The sequence below is a fragment of the Triticum dicoccoides genome, chromosome 7A (genome assembly GCF_002162155.2).
Source record: "Triticum dicoccoides isolate Atlit2015 ecotype Zavitan chromosome 7A, WEW_v2.0, whole genome shotgun sequence".
NCBI classification, from domain to species: Eukaryota; Viridiplantae; Streptophyta; class Magnoliopsida; order Poales; family Poaceae; genus Triticum; species Triticum dicoccoides.
The window spans coordinates 451,667,295-451,687,184 of NC_041392.1; positions in this window are offsets into that span (position 1 = coordinate 451,667,295).

A 19,890-nucleotide genomic window follows, 5' to 3' on the forward strand; every position below is an offset into this window, starting at 1 on the left:
CAACAATGCTCATTGTTCATCAAGAGGCAGCAGGTTCGATCGGCTTCAGTTAGCAACAGTAGCGAAGGAATTGGTCGATCGGGTTTAGTTAACAGCCAGGGATCGATAGCTCGGGTTCAGTAGGTGAACGCCTCGCTCACGTTTAGTTAGAGCGCAATGCCTCGCACACACGCGCGTTCGTGTATGAGAGAAACACGCAAACCTTCGTGCATCGCTCGGCCCCGACCACCCACTGTAACAGGGAACTCCCCGATATTTTCCTCGCCCTCGCTTCTACCATGGTTTTTTCCCTCATGGACGACCCAAAGAATGTCATGCAGCTACGTCTCCGGCTTGCCGAAGATGAAAAGCCCATTTTCTATCATGATTTTCTGTCATAGAAGTAGGAGCCCACCACATCTATGATGATACCGGGTTTTGTCACAATTATCGTCATAGAAGTGTCATAAGCATGACAGAAAAATTTCGTTCGGCCCAAAATGTCACGGATGTGTCTTATATTGTAGTGGTTGCTTCTTTGATTTAAAAGTATGATATTACTCTCTACAAATCTGAAATTTTTGACATACTTAAATATAGCTATGAAAACTATGCTTCTAATGCCTATGTTAAATAATTTATTGATAGAATGTCCGCTACTTTGGAAGAAGATAATGATTTGCATGAATCTATAGATGATTCCGTTGATTTGATTGAAATATCCCCCCTTGATGAACATGATGCTTCCTATTCTTATGGCCATGATGCCAATATTAATTGTACTTATGGAGATGAACTTTCTGTAGTTCCTTATGTTAAACATGAAATTATTGCTATTGCACCCACACTTGATAGCTCCTTGAATGAAAAGCATGATTGCAATGATGTTATTATAAATTCTATGAATGTCAATTGTGATAATAATATGCAAAACCCTAAGCTTGGGGATGCTAATTTCGCTATGTCCACTACTTGTTGCAATGATCATGATTGGGGTGATAATGCTTCTTATGATCTTGAACTTTTATTTAAGCCTCATGATGAATATGTTTGCGATAGTATTGAAAGTGGATTTAGAAGAGTTTCACCTCTAGGTAATAATGATCCCACTACTTTGGAGTACGATCAATCTTATGATTTTTTTGATAAAAGTGGGCTTGGAGAGGTCATGATTTTATTTGATGATAATCTCACTATTTTGGAAGAGTGTCAACTTTGCATGCATGTGGATCATGAAGAGAATATTTTATGTGATAGTTATATTGTTGAATCTAAATATGATCCCACATGTAATTATTATGAGAGAGGAAAATATGGTTGTAGAAATTTTCATGTTACTAAATAACCTCTCGTTATGTTGAGATTGCTATTGTTTCTTTCTACTTCCTTACATATGCTTGTTTTTGCTTGTCTTGATAAATCTTTTCCCTATAAAATGCCTATGCATAGGAAGTATGTTAGACTTAAACTTGTTTTTCACATGCTATATGATGCTCTCTTTGTGCTTCATCTTTTTTGTCTTTCATGTGGGCATCATTAAAATTATCAATGCCTAACTAGGGGCTTTAAACAATAGCGCTTGTTGGGAGGCAACCCAATTTTATTTTGTGTTTTTTGTTTTTGCTACTGTTCTTGAGGAAATACACATTATTACTTCTGTAGTAATTGTGTTTTGGTGTTTTTAATTAGTGTTTGTGCCAAGTAAGACCTTTGGGATGGTCATGGTGATAGTTGATTTGATTTTGCTGAAAAACAGAAACTTTTGCGCCCAATAACAGAATTGATCTGAGCTGCTAGAACATGATAAATTCTTTAATGTTTTACACAAGATTTGTATACAAATTTCTTAGATTTTCCTATTTTTCAGAATTTTTGGAGTTACAAAAGTATACAAGTTTCCAGATTACTACAGAATGTTCTGTTTTTTACAGATTCTGTTTTCTATGTGTTATTTGCTTATTTTGATGAATCTATGGGTAGTATCGGGGGGTTTGAACCATGGAGAAGTTGGAATATAGTATATATAACACCAATACAAATATAGAATGAGTTCAAAATAGTACCTAAAGTGGTGATTTGCTTTATTATACTATTGGATCTTACAAGTTTTCTGTTAAGTTTTGTGTTGTGAAGTTTTCAAGTTTTTGGTAAAGATTTGATGGACTATGGAATAAGGAGTGGAAAGAGCCTAAGCTTGTGGATTCCCAAGGCACCCCAAGGTAATATTCAAGGACAACCAAGCATCTAAGCTTGGGGATGCCCCGGATGGCATCCCTCTTTCGTCTTCAATCCATTGGTAAATTTACTTGAGGCTATATTTTTATTCACCACATGATATGTGTTTTTCTTGGAGCGTCTTGTATGATATGAGTCTTTGCTTTTTAGTTTTCCACGCTCATCCTTGATGTACACCCTTCTGAGAGGGACACGCTTTAATCGTGAATTTATTAGAATACTCTATATGCTTCACTTATATCTTTTGAGCTAGGCAGTTTGCTCTAGTGCTTCACTTATATCTTTTTAGAGCACGGCGGTGGCTTTATTTTATAGAAATTGTTGAACTCTCATGCTTCACTTATATTTTTTTGAGAGTCTTTAAACAGCATGGTAATTTTCTTAGGTTATGAATTTAGTCCTAGTATGATGGGCATCCAAGAGGGATATAATAAAAACTTTCATATAAGAGCGTTGAATATATGAGAAGTCTGATTCTTTGCATTTGTTTTGAGATATAAAGATGGTGATATTAGAGTCATGCTAGTGAGTAATTGCTGATTGGTAAAAATACTTGTGTTAAAGATTGTGATTCCTGTAGCATGCGCGTATGGTGAACCGTTATGTGATGAAGTCGGAGCATGATTTATTTTCTTGATTGTCATCATTTGTGTGGAGGTCGGGAGCGCGCGATGGTTAACTCCGACCAACCTCTCCCCTAGGAGGATGTGTATTAGTACTTCATTTTGATTGCTAATAAACTTTTGCAATAAGTATGTGAGTTATTTATGACTAATGTTGAGTCCATGGATTATACGCACTCTCACCCTTCCACCATTGCTAGCCTCTCTAGTACCTCGCAACTTTCACCGGTGCATTAAACCCACCATTTACCCTTCCACAAAACAGCCACCATACCTACCTATTATGGAATTTCCATAGCCATTCCGAGATATATTGCCATTCAACTTCCACCATTCCGTTTTATTATAACACATATCGTCATTGGCATATTGCTTTGCATGATCATGTAGTTGGCATAGTATTTGTGGCTTGGCCACCTTTCATAGTCTTTTATACATGTCACTCTTGTTCATTGCACATCCCGGTATACTGCTGGAGGAATTCATATAGAGTCATATTTTGTTCTAGTATCGAGTTGTAATTCTTGAGTTGTAAGTAAATAAAAGTGTGACGATCATCATTATTAGAGCATTGTCCCATGTGAGGAAAGGATGATGGAAGCTATGATTCCCTAACAAGTTGGGATGAGTCACTGGACTTTAAAGATAATAAAAGAGGTCAAAGAAGCCCAAATAAAAAATAGGCCAAAGAATCCCAAACAAAGAAAAAATGAGAGAGAAAGAGAGAAGGGACAATGTTACTATCCTTTTTCCACACGTGTGCTTTGAAATAGCACCATGTTCTTCATGATAGAGAGTCTCCTATTTTGTTACTTTCATATACTAGTGGGAATTTTTCATTATAGAACTTGGCTTGTACTCCCTCCGTTCCGAATTACTTGTCTTGGATTTGTCTAGATACGGATGTATCTAGACTTATTTTAGTGCTAGATACCTCCGTATCTAGACAAATCTAAGACAAGTAATTCGGAACGGAGGGAGTATATTCCAATGATGGGCTTCCTCAAATTTCCCTAGGTCTTCATGAGCAGGCAAGTTGGATGCACACCCACTTAGTTTCTTTTTGAGCTTTCATACACTTATAGCTCTAGTGCATCTGTTGCATGGCAATCCCTACTCACTTGCATTGATATCAATTGATGGGCATATCCATAGTCCATTAATTTGCCTAGTTGATGTGAGGCTTTCTCCTTCTTTTTGTCTTCTCCACAACCACCATATTCTATTCCACCTATAGTGCTATATCCATGGCTCATGCTCATGTATTGCGTGAAAGTTGAAAAGTTTGAGAACACTAAAAGTATGAAACAATTGCTTAACTAACACCGGGGTTGTGCATGATGAAATACTTTGTGTGATGAAGATGTAGCATAGCCAGACCATATGATTTTGTAGGGATAACTTTCTTTGGCCATGTTATTTTGAGAAGACATGATTACTTTATTATTATGCTTGAATTATTATTGTTTTTATGTCAATATTAAACTTTTGTTTTGAATCTTATGGATCTAAATATTCTTGCCACAATAAAGAAGATTGCATTGATAAATATGTTAGGTAGCAGTCCACATTAAAAATTCAATTTTTATCATTTACCTACTCGATGATGAGCATGAATTAAGCTTGGGGATACTTGATACGTTCCAGCATATCTATAATTTTTTATTGTTCCATGCTATTATATTATCTGTTTTGGATGCTTTATATGCATTAATATGCTATTTTGTATTATTTTTGGGACTAACCTATTAATCTAGAGCCTAGTGCCAGTTTCTGTTTTTTCCTTGTTTTTGACTTTTACAGGAAAGGAATATCAAACGAAGTCCAAACAGAATAAAACTTTACAATAATTTTTCTTGGACCAGAAGACACCCATAAGACTTGAAGAGAGGGCCAAAAGACTCCCAATGAGGCCACAAGCCCTCAGCCGCGTCCCCTGGCTTGTGGGCCCCTCGGAAGTCCCCTAACCCTAATTCCATCTCTATATATTCTCAAATATTCCCCAAACATCTGAAGCGCCCACCAAAATACTTTTCCGTCACTACAAACCTCTGTTTCCATGAGATCCCATCTTGTGGCCTTTTCCGGCACTCTGCCATAGGGGGATTCGATCATGGAGGGCCATTACATCAACCTTGATGCCCTTCTGATGAAGCATGGGTAGTTTACCACAGACCTAAGGGTCCATAGCTAGTAACTAGATGGCTTCTTCTCTCTCTTTGATCTTCAATACAATGTTCTCCTCGATGTTCTTGGAGATCTATCCAATGTAATCTTCTTTTGCGGTGCGTTTGTTGAGATCCGATGAATTGTGGATTTATGATCAGATTATCTATGAATATTATTTGAGTCTTTTCTGAACTCTTTTATGCACGATTAAGATATCTTTGTATTTATCTTCGAACAATCGGTTTGGTTTGGCCAACTAGATTGGTTTTTCTTGCAATGGGAGAGGTGCTTAGTTTTGGGTTCAATCTTGCGGTGTGCTCACCCAGTGATAGAAGGGGCAGGGAGGCACGTATTGCATTGTTGCCCTCAAGGATAAAAAGATGCGGTTTATATCATATTGCTTGAGTTTATCCCCCTACATCATGTCATCTTGATTAAGGCGTTACTCTGTTCTTATGAACTTAATACTCTAGATGCATGCTGGATAGCGGTCGATGTGCGGAGTAATAGTAGTAGATGCAGAATCGTTTCAGTCTACTTGTCACGGACGTGATGCCTATATTCATGATCATTGCCTTATATATTTTCATAACTATGCTCTTTTATATCAATTGCTCAACAGTAATTTGTTTACCCACCGTATGTTTTCTTTCAAGAGAGAAGCCTCTAGTGAAACCTATGGCCCCCAGGTCTATTTTCCATCATATATGTTTCAGATCTATAAACCAAAAAACCCCAAAATACCTTGCTGCAATTTATTTATATTTACTTTAGTTTGCTCTTTTATTTATCTTTTATACCTATCTCTATTAGACCTCACTCTTGTGCATGACCGTGAAGGGATTGACAATCCATTTTTCGTGTTGTGTGCAAGTGTTTGTTAGTTTGTGCAGGTGCATATATTGGAGACTTGCTTGTGCCTCCTACTGGATTGATACCTTAGTTCTTAACTGAGGGAAATACTTATCTCTACTTTGCTGCATCACCCTTTCCTCTTTAAGGGAAAAAATCAACGCAAGCTCAAGAAGTAGCACATGTCATCTTTCTTAAGGCGTTACTCTGTTCTTTATGAACTTAATACTCTAGATGCATGCAGGATAGCGGTCGATGTGTGGAGTAATAGTAGTAGATGCCGGAAGGAGTCGGTCTACTTGTCTTGGACATGATTCCTATATACATGATCATTGCCTTGGATATCGTTTTGATTATTTACTTTTCTATCAATTGCCCAACAGTAATTTGCTTACCCACCATATGTTATTTTCAAGAGAGAAGCCTCTAGTGAAAACAATGGGCCCCGGGTCTACTTTTATCATATATTAAAAAACATAAAATACCTTTCTGCAATTTTACTTTATTTATTTTATTTTTGTTCAATCTATCTATCAATTACTACGTAATTTAATCTTGCAAGTAACCACGGAGGGATTGACAACCCCTTGTTCGCGTTGGGTTGCAAGGATTTGTTATTTTGTGTGTAGGTGTTGCTAATGAGATGTTGTGTGGTTCCCCTACTAGATTGATAACCTTGGTTCTTAACTGAGGGAAATAGTTATCTCTATTGTACTACATCATCCTCTTCTCTTCGGGGAAATCCCAACGTAGTTCACAAGTAGCACACAACGGTCGGGATTCGCGGCGGTGACCAGGGCGCACGGTGTGCCTCAAGTTCGTGGAGGGCATGGCTCGAGGAAGGTGACCCCTTTGGGGTGGTGGTGCGGACGTGGTCAAGATCTAGCCGGAGGCCGGAGCAAGGTCTCGCACAAGAGAGCCTTAATGGGTGCGCTTTTGCAGCGGGAGGCATCGCGCGCTGGCTCCTCCCCTGAGGGGTCTTGAGTTGCAGCAACGGTAAGGGAGGGTGCCAGTTGGTAGTGTGGCCAGCCCACGCCCATGGGTGCCGATGGATCTTAGCGGTGCTAAAGCTTTGAGGTCGGTTTGGAGCTGGAGAGGTGTTTCTTCGATTGTGCAGGTGCTGGATGGTGGTCGGCATGCTCTGGACATGTGAGGGATCGGTGTTTTGCGGCTGTTTGATCATGATGGTGAGGTGTTGCAGCAAGGGCGGTGTGACCCAGATAGTTTGGCCCAATCTTTTTATAGAGGTGCGATACGTCGCCAACGTATCTATAATCTTTGATTGTTTCATGCTATTATATTATTAATCTTGAATGCTTTATATGCATTTTTATGCTATTTTATATCATCATTGGGACTAACCTATTAACCCAGTTGTAGGATCAAAAGTATGTCTAGAGGGGGGTGACTAGACTACCTGACCAAATAAAAATCTATCATTTTCCCAATTTTAGTTGTGAGCAGATTTTAGCAATTATGACAAGTCAAACAATCAACCTACACATGCAATTCTAAGAGTATAGCAGCGGAAAGTAAAACATTGCATATGAAGGTAAAGGGAAGGGTTTGGACAAAGCAAACACAATGGAGACACGGAGATTTTTGGCGTAGTTCCGATATGTGGTGCTATCGTACGTCCACATTGATGGAGACTTCAACCGACGAAGGGTAATGGTTGCGCGAGTCCACGGAGGGCTACACCCATGAAGGGTCCACGAAGAAGCAACCTTGTCTATCCCACCATGGCCATCGCCCACGAAGGACTTGCCTCACTCAGGTAGATATTCACGAAGTAGGCGATCTCCTTGCCCTTACAAACTTCTTGGTTCAACTCCACATCACGAAGGAGGCTCCCAAGCGACACCTAACAAATCTAGGAGACGCCATTCTCCAAAAGGTAATAGATGGTGTGTTGATGATGAACTCCTTGCTCTTGTGCTTCAAATGATAGTCTCCCGAACACTCCACTCTCTCTCATAGATTTGGCTATGGTGGAAGAAGGATTTGAGTGGAAAGCAACTTGGGGAATGTCGGCATTCTGGGACCGGGGGTACCCAGACTTGCCTGCCTGCGGCCCATGGCGTGGCTCCATCAGCGGCCCTGTACGACCCAGTTCCAATGACAACGACTCAAGACCCTCACGAGGGGCTAAGCCTTGCGAGGCAGGTGACACCAAGACCTCCCTAGGGGCGGCCTCACTAGGCTGGCTCCCGAGGAGCGGAGATATCAAGGCAAGGTACACCTCCCGAGGTTCACATGACGTGAGCCATGACGACCAAGGCCAGGCGGGCGCGAGCGGGCGCAGTGTACCAGTTTCCTCTTTGGTGCTAAGGAGGCAAGCGCAGGCGCAGAGTCCCGAGGAATCAAGCAAAGGTTTCCATATCGGTGGAACAAGACCAAGACTGCCAGGACGGAGGGTGGAGGTCATCGCGGAGCCCACGACAGCGTCACCACCAGAGCCTTTTGCAGGCGAAGACTACTTTTGCCAGGATAGCTTGTACTAGTTGTCTTCTTCGAATTTGGCCGTTGTGGGATCCCTTCCCGCCTAACATTTGGGAAGAGGGCCAAGGCCACTATAAATAGGACTTAGCCACCACCATAGAAGGGGACAGATCGATTCCACCCCGACCAGCTCACCAGCTCATCTAGCTCAAGAACACCTCACCTACCAAGGTTATTCGTCCACTATACTAGTTCATCCTCATCCCCTTGAGGCAATCCACCACAAAGCTAGAGTAGGGTATTACACCGCAAGGTGGCCCGAACCAAGATAAATCTATGTGTCTCTTGTTCTTTGGGTTCATCGAGCTAGGCCGTGGGATCATTAGCGAGCGAGCTAGGGAGAGAGTTTTCTTCATGCACACCCCAGTGTTCGAACCTCTCAAGGGTCTGCGGAGCCCCAAATCCGACATTTGGCGCGCCAGGTAGGGGTACATCGAAGCCTCTCTTCCGTTAGTCGGCTCGCCATCCCTGCGGCTCTGATGGCTAATGGTTCGAGGGTTCACGCCGAGCATTGGGCTGCCTGGCCCGCCCGGACGGCGCCGTCCACTCAAGAAGACCTCAACTCCGCGCTCCAGGCGGCACGTACGCCGCCCAACACCGTCGGAAGCGGGCGGCGCGGGTCAGCGCTGTCCGCCCTCGCACCGCGGTGCATGCACACCACCACGCGATCTTCGGGCTACGCCGCGGCGACTGAACCACACACCTGGTGGGAGCAGGCGAACATGCAAGCCGCAGTCATCTTGGCACGGGAGTTGCTACGGTGCAGGTTGGCGTCGAGCAGCCGCGACGCGCTTCTGGAGCGTGTCGCCGAACTACTCGACGCTGCTTGTAGGGGTACGGCGCCCTTCTGCACCTTACCCATGCCTCAGGTTGTGGCGGAGGCGCGCACGAGGCCCTGGCTGGCTCACGTGCCTCCCAGAGTGTTGGGGGGCCCGACGGCATCAGCATGGTCCCCGGTGCAGCGCGTCTTACCATGACGGCGTCACCTCCAAGAGTAACAAGCATTGTCGGTCCCCTGCGGGGCCGTGCCGGTGTGCAGCCCGGTGCCCACCAAGGCCAGGCGCCGCGTCCAGCGGCCCAAGGCGTGGGACACCCAAGCAACAGCTCCAGCGCGGCGTCCACGGACGCCTGCGTGCCCCGCACGATGGATCTGGAGTACACACCAGGAGAAGGTCCCAGCTCGTTCCCCGAGCCAAGATGGGAAGGCGGAACTCCCGACCCAGGGGTCTTCCACGAGCTGCCCGGAGGCTTCACCAACCCCTTCAGCGACGACGACAACAAGGTACAACCGGTGACTCGGGAGCACACTTACGCTAACCTTGGTTGTAGGTAAACCAAGTCGCAGCAACGGCCGGGGGCCCTGGGCCGGGGGCCCCCCTTCCGGTAGGAGTGGCGCGCCGGGGGATGCGCGGGAGGGGCCAGGAGCCAGGGCCTCCTCGCGCCGTGCAGAGCAAGGCGCTGCACGGAGGTAGGTCCTCTGCTGGGGGAGGTGCCGGCGAGCCCTTTCCCCCTGGCAGAGGTCCCGTGGTCGCCGAGGCCGCCGCTAGCATCCCCCTTGCCCCTTGGTCTCGTCCTGGTTTCTGAACGCCCCAATGATGGTCGGGGTGGTGCAGGGCGGGGCCCTCGCCTGGTGATATGAAGCAGCGCTCGCGCCTGTGAAGGTCTCCGCTCGTGACACTCTCATGTAATAATGAGTGGAGTTGTACATGCCCCGGAGTATCCAGAGCGCCGCACCTCAGCCTCGGGGGCTCCCGCCCACGTCCAAGTGGAAGCACCATGCTCCGCGCTGGTCGTCGACACTGTCCCCTAATGACTATGCTCACATCCAGTGAAAGCACTTAGCTCCGCGCTGGTGGGAAGACAATAAGACTAGCTAGGTGTCGGACGCGGCCATTTGCTTTTGCCCCTTTTTCTGTAGCTCGATTCGCCGCCTTTTGGACCGAGACTTGAAGTTCTTTTGTTATCTAAAAAGTGGGGGATTTTTTCTCTGGTTTCTGCTGGTTTTATCGCATTTTGGTTGTGTGCCTAGTTTTTCTAAGGCTCGCACCCCTGACCCTCCGGCTCGGGGGCTGGTCGGCCTACCACGCCAGGCATGTCTGGACAACCTGGGTAGGACCCCCTCAAGGCAAGAGCATACACACCGCAAGAGTGCCGCATACGCATCCTGCCACGGTCTGCAGGACGCTCCTGGCATGGCTCTCTCGGACGGATCCGCAGGCTCCTCAGGAGGCCTAGAGCCCGCGAGCTCCTAAGGGCTTGCCTTAGGAGAAAGGCGCGCCAACAACCTCACTACCCACTCAAGGCTGGCTAGGATCCAGATAAGTCATAGCGACAACCTTGCTCAGGGGCTCACGAGCTCGTGAGAGCGCGTTTCAGGTTCGACTTTAAAACAAGAAAAAGAGGAACAGAACATTAATTTACATACCCGAGGGGCTCCCCCTCCAAAATGCTCTCACGCCCTGCGGGGCCGTGCCCAAGTCTTTGCATGCAGGTTCAAGGCGAAGGAATGCGGGCTTGGCTGGACATGATGCTCACGATGTTGCCCTGGTCGCTCTCGTACGCGCTGCTAGCGCTATCGCTAGCGTCATCTTCGCCGTCGTCGACCGCGCCATCTTCGTCCACTGCGACCACCACAGCGTCGTCCTCGGTGGTGAACGCCCTGATAAGGGCATCCACGTTATTGTCCACCCAGCGTGATAAGTTGTCCTGGATAGCCCCGGGCACTGGGGCTGTGGCGGCGTCGAAGTTGAAGTGGGGGTTGAGGTTCTGAAGATGACTGAAGACGCGTGAGAACACGCGCCCTAGGAGGCTCCGACTCCTCTCGTCGACAAGCTCGCGGGCCCTCACAGCCTGGTCCTCCAGGCACATCACGACTTCGGTGAAGAAGCGAAGGTGGCTGGCGTAGTCTTCCACGCGAAGATGAGGGGCATTCTCCTCGCAAATGACGCCCAGGGCTCGATTGGCCCTCACCCTAAGGGCCTGGAGCATGGGGGCGTGCTCACGCTTCAGCGTCTGCCGACGGCACGCCTCCTCCCTGTTCTGCTGCGCGAGGGACGCGACTTCATCAATCTGCTTCTAGAGCGAGAGCAGATCAGCATGGGCGGAGGCCAGGTCGGCCTGGGCAAAGGTCTGGGCCGCCGTGGCGGTCCTCTCGCGCTGCTCTGCCTCGTCCAGCCTTGACCTGAGGATGGTGTTCCTTCCCTCAGCTTCGGCCTCCTGGAACTTCAACTTCTGGTTGTACTCATTGGCAAGATCTGCGCGAGCCTTCACCACTCTCCGGTCAACCTCCTCTTGGATCTTGGATTCGTGTGCGGTGGAGGCATCTTCGGCCACGGCCACATGGCGCTACCTCGTCTCCAGCCGCTCAAGCTCGAGGCTGCACTCCAAGGCCTCCAACATCAGCGCCTCCTCATGCTTCTGGATCTCCTTATCTTTGGGAGGCGCCCCCCTCATTGACGCCAAGACGGCCCTGCGTGCCTCGACCTGCTGCTCGAGGATAGCATTCAAGGCCCGGAGCTCTTGTTCGCGCTCTTCGGCGACATCACGGTAGTGATCGGCCTCCCTGGCCTCCTCCAAGGCCCGGGCGCTAGCCTCGCATGAGGCTGCGAGGGACGCCTTGGCCTTCGCATTGGCGCGTTCATGCTGAAGACGCCCGAGGTTGACGACCACCTTCAACTGATGCCACTCGTCCGCTAGCCGAAGGTCTTCCACCTCGAGGCGGGCGTCAACGACGGCGAGCTCTTCTCCAAGCCGGCTTAGTGCACCCATCGCCTCATGAAAGAACTCGTGGCGGACAATGCCACGCCGATGCGCAAGCTCAAATGTGCGGTCGGGTCCTTCCTTTGCTCCGGGAATCGTTGGGGAAGCTTGAGGTGGCTGGCCTGCTCCTAGCAGGGGGCTGGAGACCGGCACCTTCCCTGCCGCCTCTCGGGCCTCGGCAGAGGCACTACAGGACGGGGCCTTGCAGCTTGAAGACGAAGCCAGGGCTGAGGTTGTCCAACTACAGGCAATAACCAACAGAGGGGCCCTCAGCACGCCTTCAGCACCCAGGCAGGACCGTGGAGAAAGGGAAGCAAAAACGCAGGATCAAGACCCCTGGACGACGCGCCCTCCTCAGGAATGGGCCCCGAGCCACGTGCTGCGGTCATACAAGGAGAGCTCAGGATCAGTGGCGAGCCAGGGACTGGCGGAGGCTGCTCCTCAGGAGATCTCGCCGCTCCAACCGAAGGGACCCTGGGGAGCCATGGTCAGAAAAGGACGCGACACTCAGAGAATCGTGAAGATGAGGTACTTACTCGTCTATGGCTATGTATTTCCTTTGCTTCAACGGCCGATGGGCGTTGCCACTGTAGCTTGGAGATCCCTATGAAAGTGCGTTATATCGACTAGAGGGGGGGTGAATAGGCGATTTTTATGAAAGTCTTCAAAATGTGGAAGTTATGAAGACAAACGATAGAAATAAACCTATTACCCTGCAGCGGAAGGTAGACTACACTAGGCAAGCCACAGTCAAGTATTCAATAGAGTGAAAGCACAATGACTAATAGCAGCAATGTAGTAAGGATCAGGTAGGAAGATATTGTGAAGCCACACAGAACACGCAGTCACTCAGTGAAGACAAAAGATAGTGCGAACATACAATGACTTCACAAGGAGTAACAGTGAGTAAAGGGAAGGGAAGACGAAACCAGTGACTCGCTGAAGACAATGATTTGTTGGACCAGTTCCAGTTGTTGTGACAACTGTACGTCTGGTTAGGGCGGCTGGGTATTTAAACCTTAGGACACACAGTCCCGGACACCCAGTCCTGAACACGCAGCTCAGGACACCCAGTCCTCACCGTATTCCCCTTGAGCTAAGGTCACACAGACCTCGCCCAATCACTCTGGTAAGTCTTCAAGGTAGACTCCCAAACCTTCACAAACTTCGTTCACCGGCAATCCACAATGTCTCTTGGATGCTCAGAACGCGACGCCTAACCGGCTGCAGGATGCACAGTCCTCAAGTGTAATAAGTCTTCAGATCACACAGACAAGAAGACTTAAGTGATGCTTAATTCTCTTTGGCTCTGGGTGGTTAGGGCTTTATCCTCGCAAGGAATTCTCTCTCAAAGGCTTCGAGGTGGGTTTCTCTCAAACGACAAAAGCCGTACTCTGAATCTGAGCAGCCAACCTTTTATGGTTGTAGGGGGTGGGCTATTTATAGCCACTTGGCAACCCGACCTGATTTGTCCGAAATGACCCTGGGTCACTAAGGAACTGACACGTGTTCCAACGGTCAGATTTCAAACTCACACGACAACTTTACTTGGGCTTCAAGCAAAGCTGACTTGCCCGACTCTGGACAAGATTCGCTCTCAAAGTCTTCACTCGAAGACATAGGTTTTGTTTAAGCATCACTTCAATCATTCTGACTGGTTCTCTTGGACCCCACTTAACAGTACGGTGGTTCCTATGACTCAACACAGAAGAAAGAGAACTACGAAAGATCTAAGTCTTCGAGCTCCATAGGCTTCATGTGGTGTCTTCTCTTGTCATAGTCTTCAATGTGAATATCTTCATATACCACCTTTGACTTCAATGTCTTCATACATTTTTAGGGGTCATCTTTGGTAGGAAAACCGAATCAATGAGGGACTTCTACCTGTGTTATCCTGCAATTCTCACAAACACATTAGTCCCTCAACTAGGTTTGTCGTCAATACTCCAAAACCAACTAGGGGTGGCACTAGATGCACTTACAATCTCCCCCTTTTTGGTGATTGATGACAAACTAGTTGAAGTTTTCAACGGGGAATATAATCTATGAAATTGTAAAGGATAAGGAATTGTCTTCATAAGTTGCAAGGGCTCCCCCTGAAGATGTGCATATAAGTAATTTGCTTTTGGAATGCAAATGCACATGGCAGGTTGTACTTGTGGAGATCCACTTCAACTTATGATGACAATCCACTATGCATGTGAAAGTATATGAAGATAATGACATGCATAATGGAAAATGGACGTCTGCAAAATGATCTAAGTGCAGAATTTATCGCCGCACATGCGGAATTTATCATCGCAACACAAGGTGGCAAATAAGTAGTAGACGACCATCGAGTTTAAGTGTTACAACTCAAAGAACCAAATGTAGCAAAACGAGAGTTGTAAGCACGAAGCAAAATATAAAGCACCCGCCCATATGGACCCGTTTGAAGACTATCAACCTCATATGCTTCTCCCCCTTTTGTCAGTAAGGACCAAAAAGGTTTGAAGACATAGAGCATATACTCGTTCCCATGAGGAGTAGGTGAAGCAGCAGGGTCGTTGGTTGTGTTTGGCGGTGCTGAAGAGCTTGGAGCAGAGTCGAAGCATGCTGAAGGAGGTGGCGGTGAAGTAGCATCGTCTTCATCCTCGATTACTCTGGCATTCACAGTTGCAGCAGAGGAAGAGAACTCAGAGTCTTCAAGGGATGGAGTTCATCGCAGCACTGCCCTTCGAGGAGGTGTGGAGTCAAACTTGAATCGCTTAGTGAAGCCATCCTCTTGAAGATCATCTTCAGAACACATCAGCATTAGCCCTTTCCATGTGCGGCGAGAGGTTTCATGGGCAACAAAAGCATTCTTGGTGGCAAGATTGCGAATGCGATTAACATCCACGAAGAGGCTTTGCATCTGACGCTTCAGCCAGTCATGATGTCTATCCTGTTTCTGATGAAGAGCCACAAGAAGCTCTCGATCGTTGAGAACACGAGTGCGCCTCTTGGGTCGTGGAGCAATTGTACTGTCAGTGGCTTCAGTGAGAGCAGGATGCGGTGCATGTGTAGTGCCAGCCAAAGGATACACACGAGTTATGGCTTCAACGCCTTCAACGTTCTAAGTGAAACTTTGATGCTCTGCATTCTGAAGACTGAGAGGTTCCTTGGCAGGCTCAGGATAGATGGCTTCAATAGACATATCCACATCAGGCAAAAAGATCCGATGGTTGTGGGCCGAGGGCTGATATGAGATAGCGGAGTGAAGTTTGATCAGCCGCATCACCCATGGGGCGTAGAACTTCAAACCAAACAGATCAGAGCCAGATGCAGCAAGTTGGCGAATGAAGAAATCATGTGTATTGAAGCATTTTCCATGAAGAATGTAGAAGACCAAAGTCTTCATTGCACCTTCCAGCTTGGCATGGGGAGAATGTCCTTTGATTGGCCAGAGAGTTCGCCTTATGATGTGATAAATGGTTCTTGGCAGATACTCAAGGTCTTCAACGTAGAACTCCATGGGATAAGCAGCATCTTGGGGAAATGGCTTCATCATACTGAGCATCTGACTCATATTAGGTTCAGTCTTCTGAAAGATGCTCTCAATAGCTTCACTATGAAGCTGACAGCCATGCTCGTAGAGATTGCTAGGAGTGGGCAAACCAGTGAGCTCAATGATGTCAAAGGCTTTGGCTTCGTGATGAACGTTTCCTGTCATCCACTCCAGGACCCAAGTCTTCGGATCTCTGCTATACCTGCGGATGTGAAGTGTGGCATAGAATTGGAGCAGCAACTCTTCATTCCAATGCTCTTGGTCAGTGATGAATGGCAGCAGTCCAACCTCTTTGAAGCAATCCAGAGCTTCTTCCAGACAGGGCAAACCAGCTATTGCTTCAATGTCAAGGCGCTTGTGTGGGAAGATGCGACCTTGGTTGTAAAGAACGCATGAGTAATAGCTTCGCTGCGGATAACTCCAGAACCGATCAGATGATATTCTTTCCCTGGAGTAGGGGTTCCTGGAGTTGTTGAAGAATGTGTTGTCTGCTCTGAAGCCATTGATATTGAAGGAGCCAGGTGCTGATGCACGATCTGGGAACCTTGGCAATCTTGGGATTGGCTTCTGTACTTGAGGCCTGTGCTCAACATGATAGTCGAACTGGGGACCGGCGGCAGACTCAGGAACAGAAGTGGTGGGATCAGTGGCTTCGCTGACTTCTGGTGCTTTTGTTGGTGAGGGCTCCACATTAGCTTCAGCCATGACAGTGTCAGTGGCTTCAGTGGTGTTGGTGGTGGCAGCCTCAAGATGTTCAACCTCCACTTGACGAGCAGGAGGATCGGTCACGATCATGTTCTCCTCGAGAACTGCTTCTTGGTGGGACAGGGGAGTAGCAGCTTGTGGTGCTTCTTCTTCATTGGCTGATGCAGCCGGAATGTCTTCAGCAGTTTCAGCTTCAGACACAGAGACTGGAGGCCTTGGTCCTTTGTGAAGCCTGCACAACGCAGGCGACGCCTGTGTAGTTGGAGTTGGCTGGGCCTCAAAGTCTTCTTTCTCTTGTGGGCGATCATCCCATGAAGCATCCTGAGCAATTGGCGTCAGAGGACGACCAATGTTGATGAGTTCGCTATGCTCGAGCTGAGGAAGGACTGCACCATCTTCTACATGGTCATGGTGACCAATGTCTTCAGCAGCGATGGGATCAGCTGCTGGAAAGTCTTCAGCTTCATGAGCCTCTGTGAAAGCAGGCTCATGGATTGTCAGTTGGCGTTCAGCATCGGGACGAACCATGGAAATGGGTTCAACAACCAAAGGCTCTGTGGGAGCAGCCCGTTCCTTCTTGGTCATTCTTTTCTTCTTGGCGGGGGCAGTAGAAGAGGCTTCAGGATGTTTTCTCTTCCTTGCTTCAGCCTCAGCAGTCCTGGTCTTCTTCAGTTCTGAAGTGGTTGACCTGGACTTTGGCTTCGGGCCAGTCATGCTAGTTGGGAAGACAAGGGGATCTGCCTCCTACCTTGGTGCTTCAGGTTCAGCCATAGCGGGCTTCTTCTTCTTCTTGGCAGCCATTCTGAGGTCGATTCCAGGATGCCCAAGGGCCTTGCGCTTCTCAGCCTCATTGTAGGCTTGCACACACCTATCAGCCAGGACCTTCATGCGCTCATGAGAACCCTGAGCTTCTGCACGTTTCTTTAGAAAGGCTTCCTTGAGCTCGTGCAGCATAATCTTGAAATTCTTCACGTCTTGCACGCTGAGCTTGGCCATATGCTTCTTGAACTGAGATTTCTCAAAGTCAATCTTCTGCTTCAGTTCAACAATGCGCTGGGCGATAGCTAACTCTGAAGCAATGGCACCATGGAAGGCGACACTGAGGCCAATGGGTAGTTGGAGATCGTCGAAGCTGATGTTTGGCGTGTCAAACCATTCATCAATGAAGTTGTGAATGACCGTTACATCAAAGAGAGGCAGATCATTGAAGATTTCTGCTTCTTCTTTGCTCTTGATGAGTTGCTTAAGAGCGTCATCTGCAAGATCTTCATCACTTGACAGATCAATGGCATCATTGTGCAGAATGGCAGCAGCTGTTAGCTCTTGGCCGGTGTGTGGCAGAGGCATCTTGACCTTTTAGGGCTTGGAGATGCGTGATAAATCTTCGGACTGCACACTGTCTTCAGGAGGTGCAGTTGCCAGTGGCTTCGCCCGTGAGATTTTTGGTGAAGGGGCAGGCTTTGAAGCTTTAGGCTTCTTCAACTTCTTTGGCTTCGGCGCTGTAGGCGCTTCATCTGATTCAGCGTCAGCTGCAGGCTCATTCACTGCAGTCCCTTGAACCAAGATATGGGTGATGAGGCCTTCAAGGTTGTAGAAAGGACCGACGACATTGGGTTCTGCATCTCGTGTGCCATCAGCCCTTGGAGCTGAGGGACCAGGGTTGAAGTCTAGTCCCAATGTCTTCTTGTTTTGCTTCCCTGAGTTCTGGGCAAACTGGAAGTTGCGCTTGAACAGAATGTCGTCACGACACCATAGTAGTGACGATGGGTGTGCATCAGCAGGCTGTGGCTCACGGACCATGCAGGGATAGAAGCCTTGTTCAATGGCTTCATCTCTGGACCTGGGTTGAAGATTCTTGTATAGGATGTCTCCCCACGGTCTCTTGATGGCATTTTTCTCAGCATATTCCTGGGTTACAAATTGGTATTTGAACCATTGTTCTGCCCAATATCTTCGAATCCATTGGATTCGGGTCTTGTGCTGATTGTAACCCTCTTCAGGATCTGTCTTGTACAGTTCTGAGAGGTCATCTGGCAGATCTCTAGATGTTTCTCCACGACGCTTTCTGCCACCCTTCGTTGCTGATTTCTCTGAAGCCATGAACTTTAAACTGAAAGGCTTCAACACGTTCAAAGGCTTCAAAGATTTTCGCTTGCTGGACAAACAGGAACTTGCTTCGGGAGAATTTATATGATGCTGTAAGAATTCTGCAAATGAATGCAGACTATGAGAACCAAGGGATTCTCCCACGGACATGTACCTGTGACAGCATTAAGGTGCGAGGGAAGGGGAAGAGGTCATATTCATTCTCAGAAGATTTTGAATATAAATCAGTTTAGAAGACATTGACCTCATCGTGCGAAGACATTCACTCATAGATAAGGAGTTGGTTCCAGATTTGTACGAATCCAGAGATCAGTACAAGTGAGGAATCTAACTACTTTGTGAAGCATAAGTGAATATACTAGGCATGTTATGAGATGCAGTATGAGAGAGATCTAACTTGTGTGAATAGAAACTGCTTGTGGTAGAAAGTGACAAAGCCATAGGATCAACGGTGCCGTAAAAAGGAAGTTTTATTTACCACACTAAGAACTGCTAGACGGAGTGGAAGATGAGGCCGAGCAGTTTGATCTTCCGTGCCCTAACTTGGCGACGGAGGACACCTACGGCGACGGCGGAGAGGACGATGTCCGTGGTTGGCGTGAAGACGGCGTCGGAGAGGTTGCGACAGTGAAGCGCTTCGTCACCGGCGTCGTCGAGGGCTAGCGGTGGTGCTAGGGTTCGTGCCAGAGTGGAAGAAGAGATAATGACCGCCGTGAAGTGTGTATTTATAGGTACAGGGGCAGCATTGCGTTATTACACAGGTGCCTTGGCGATTCGCATCTGAGGAACACGTGGCCATCATGCAGAATTTTGGGGTTTGTTCCACGTCCCACGCACGCCTGGATTGTCGGGTGGTCGTTCCTACTTCTCCGGGTTTCATGTGGAGGAATGAGCATTGAAAGTGGACTGAAGGTTTGTCTTTGTATCTTCTGCTGACAAGGACGCAGAGAAGACATTCGACAGTTTCAATAGAATGCATATGATTTGGAGAGATAGAGTTTGAGATAGATAGCATAGAGAGGTTAGGGTCCAATCACATTCACTTAGTTCAAAAGATTCAGTAAGAAGACATAGCTATAAGTGAATGCTGTAGAGGACAGAACACTAGTATATATATATATATATATATATATATATATATATATATATATATATATATATATATATATAATCAACATAGTGAAGATAATCATGAAGACATGTTGAGATTGAAGCCAAACCAAATGTGAAGACATAGCAAGGTAACGCCATGAGTGAAACACTTCAAAATAGAACATTTGGTGGTGGCGTTACCCACCGTATAGGAAGTATTAGACCCAGACACGGCGCACAATTATCGTGGCGCTCCGAAGTCAAATTCCACATTAATGTATTCACACTTAGAATGTATGTCTTCATTGATTGAAGATATACTTTACTTCGTGTGTTGCACAT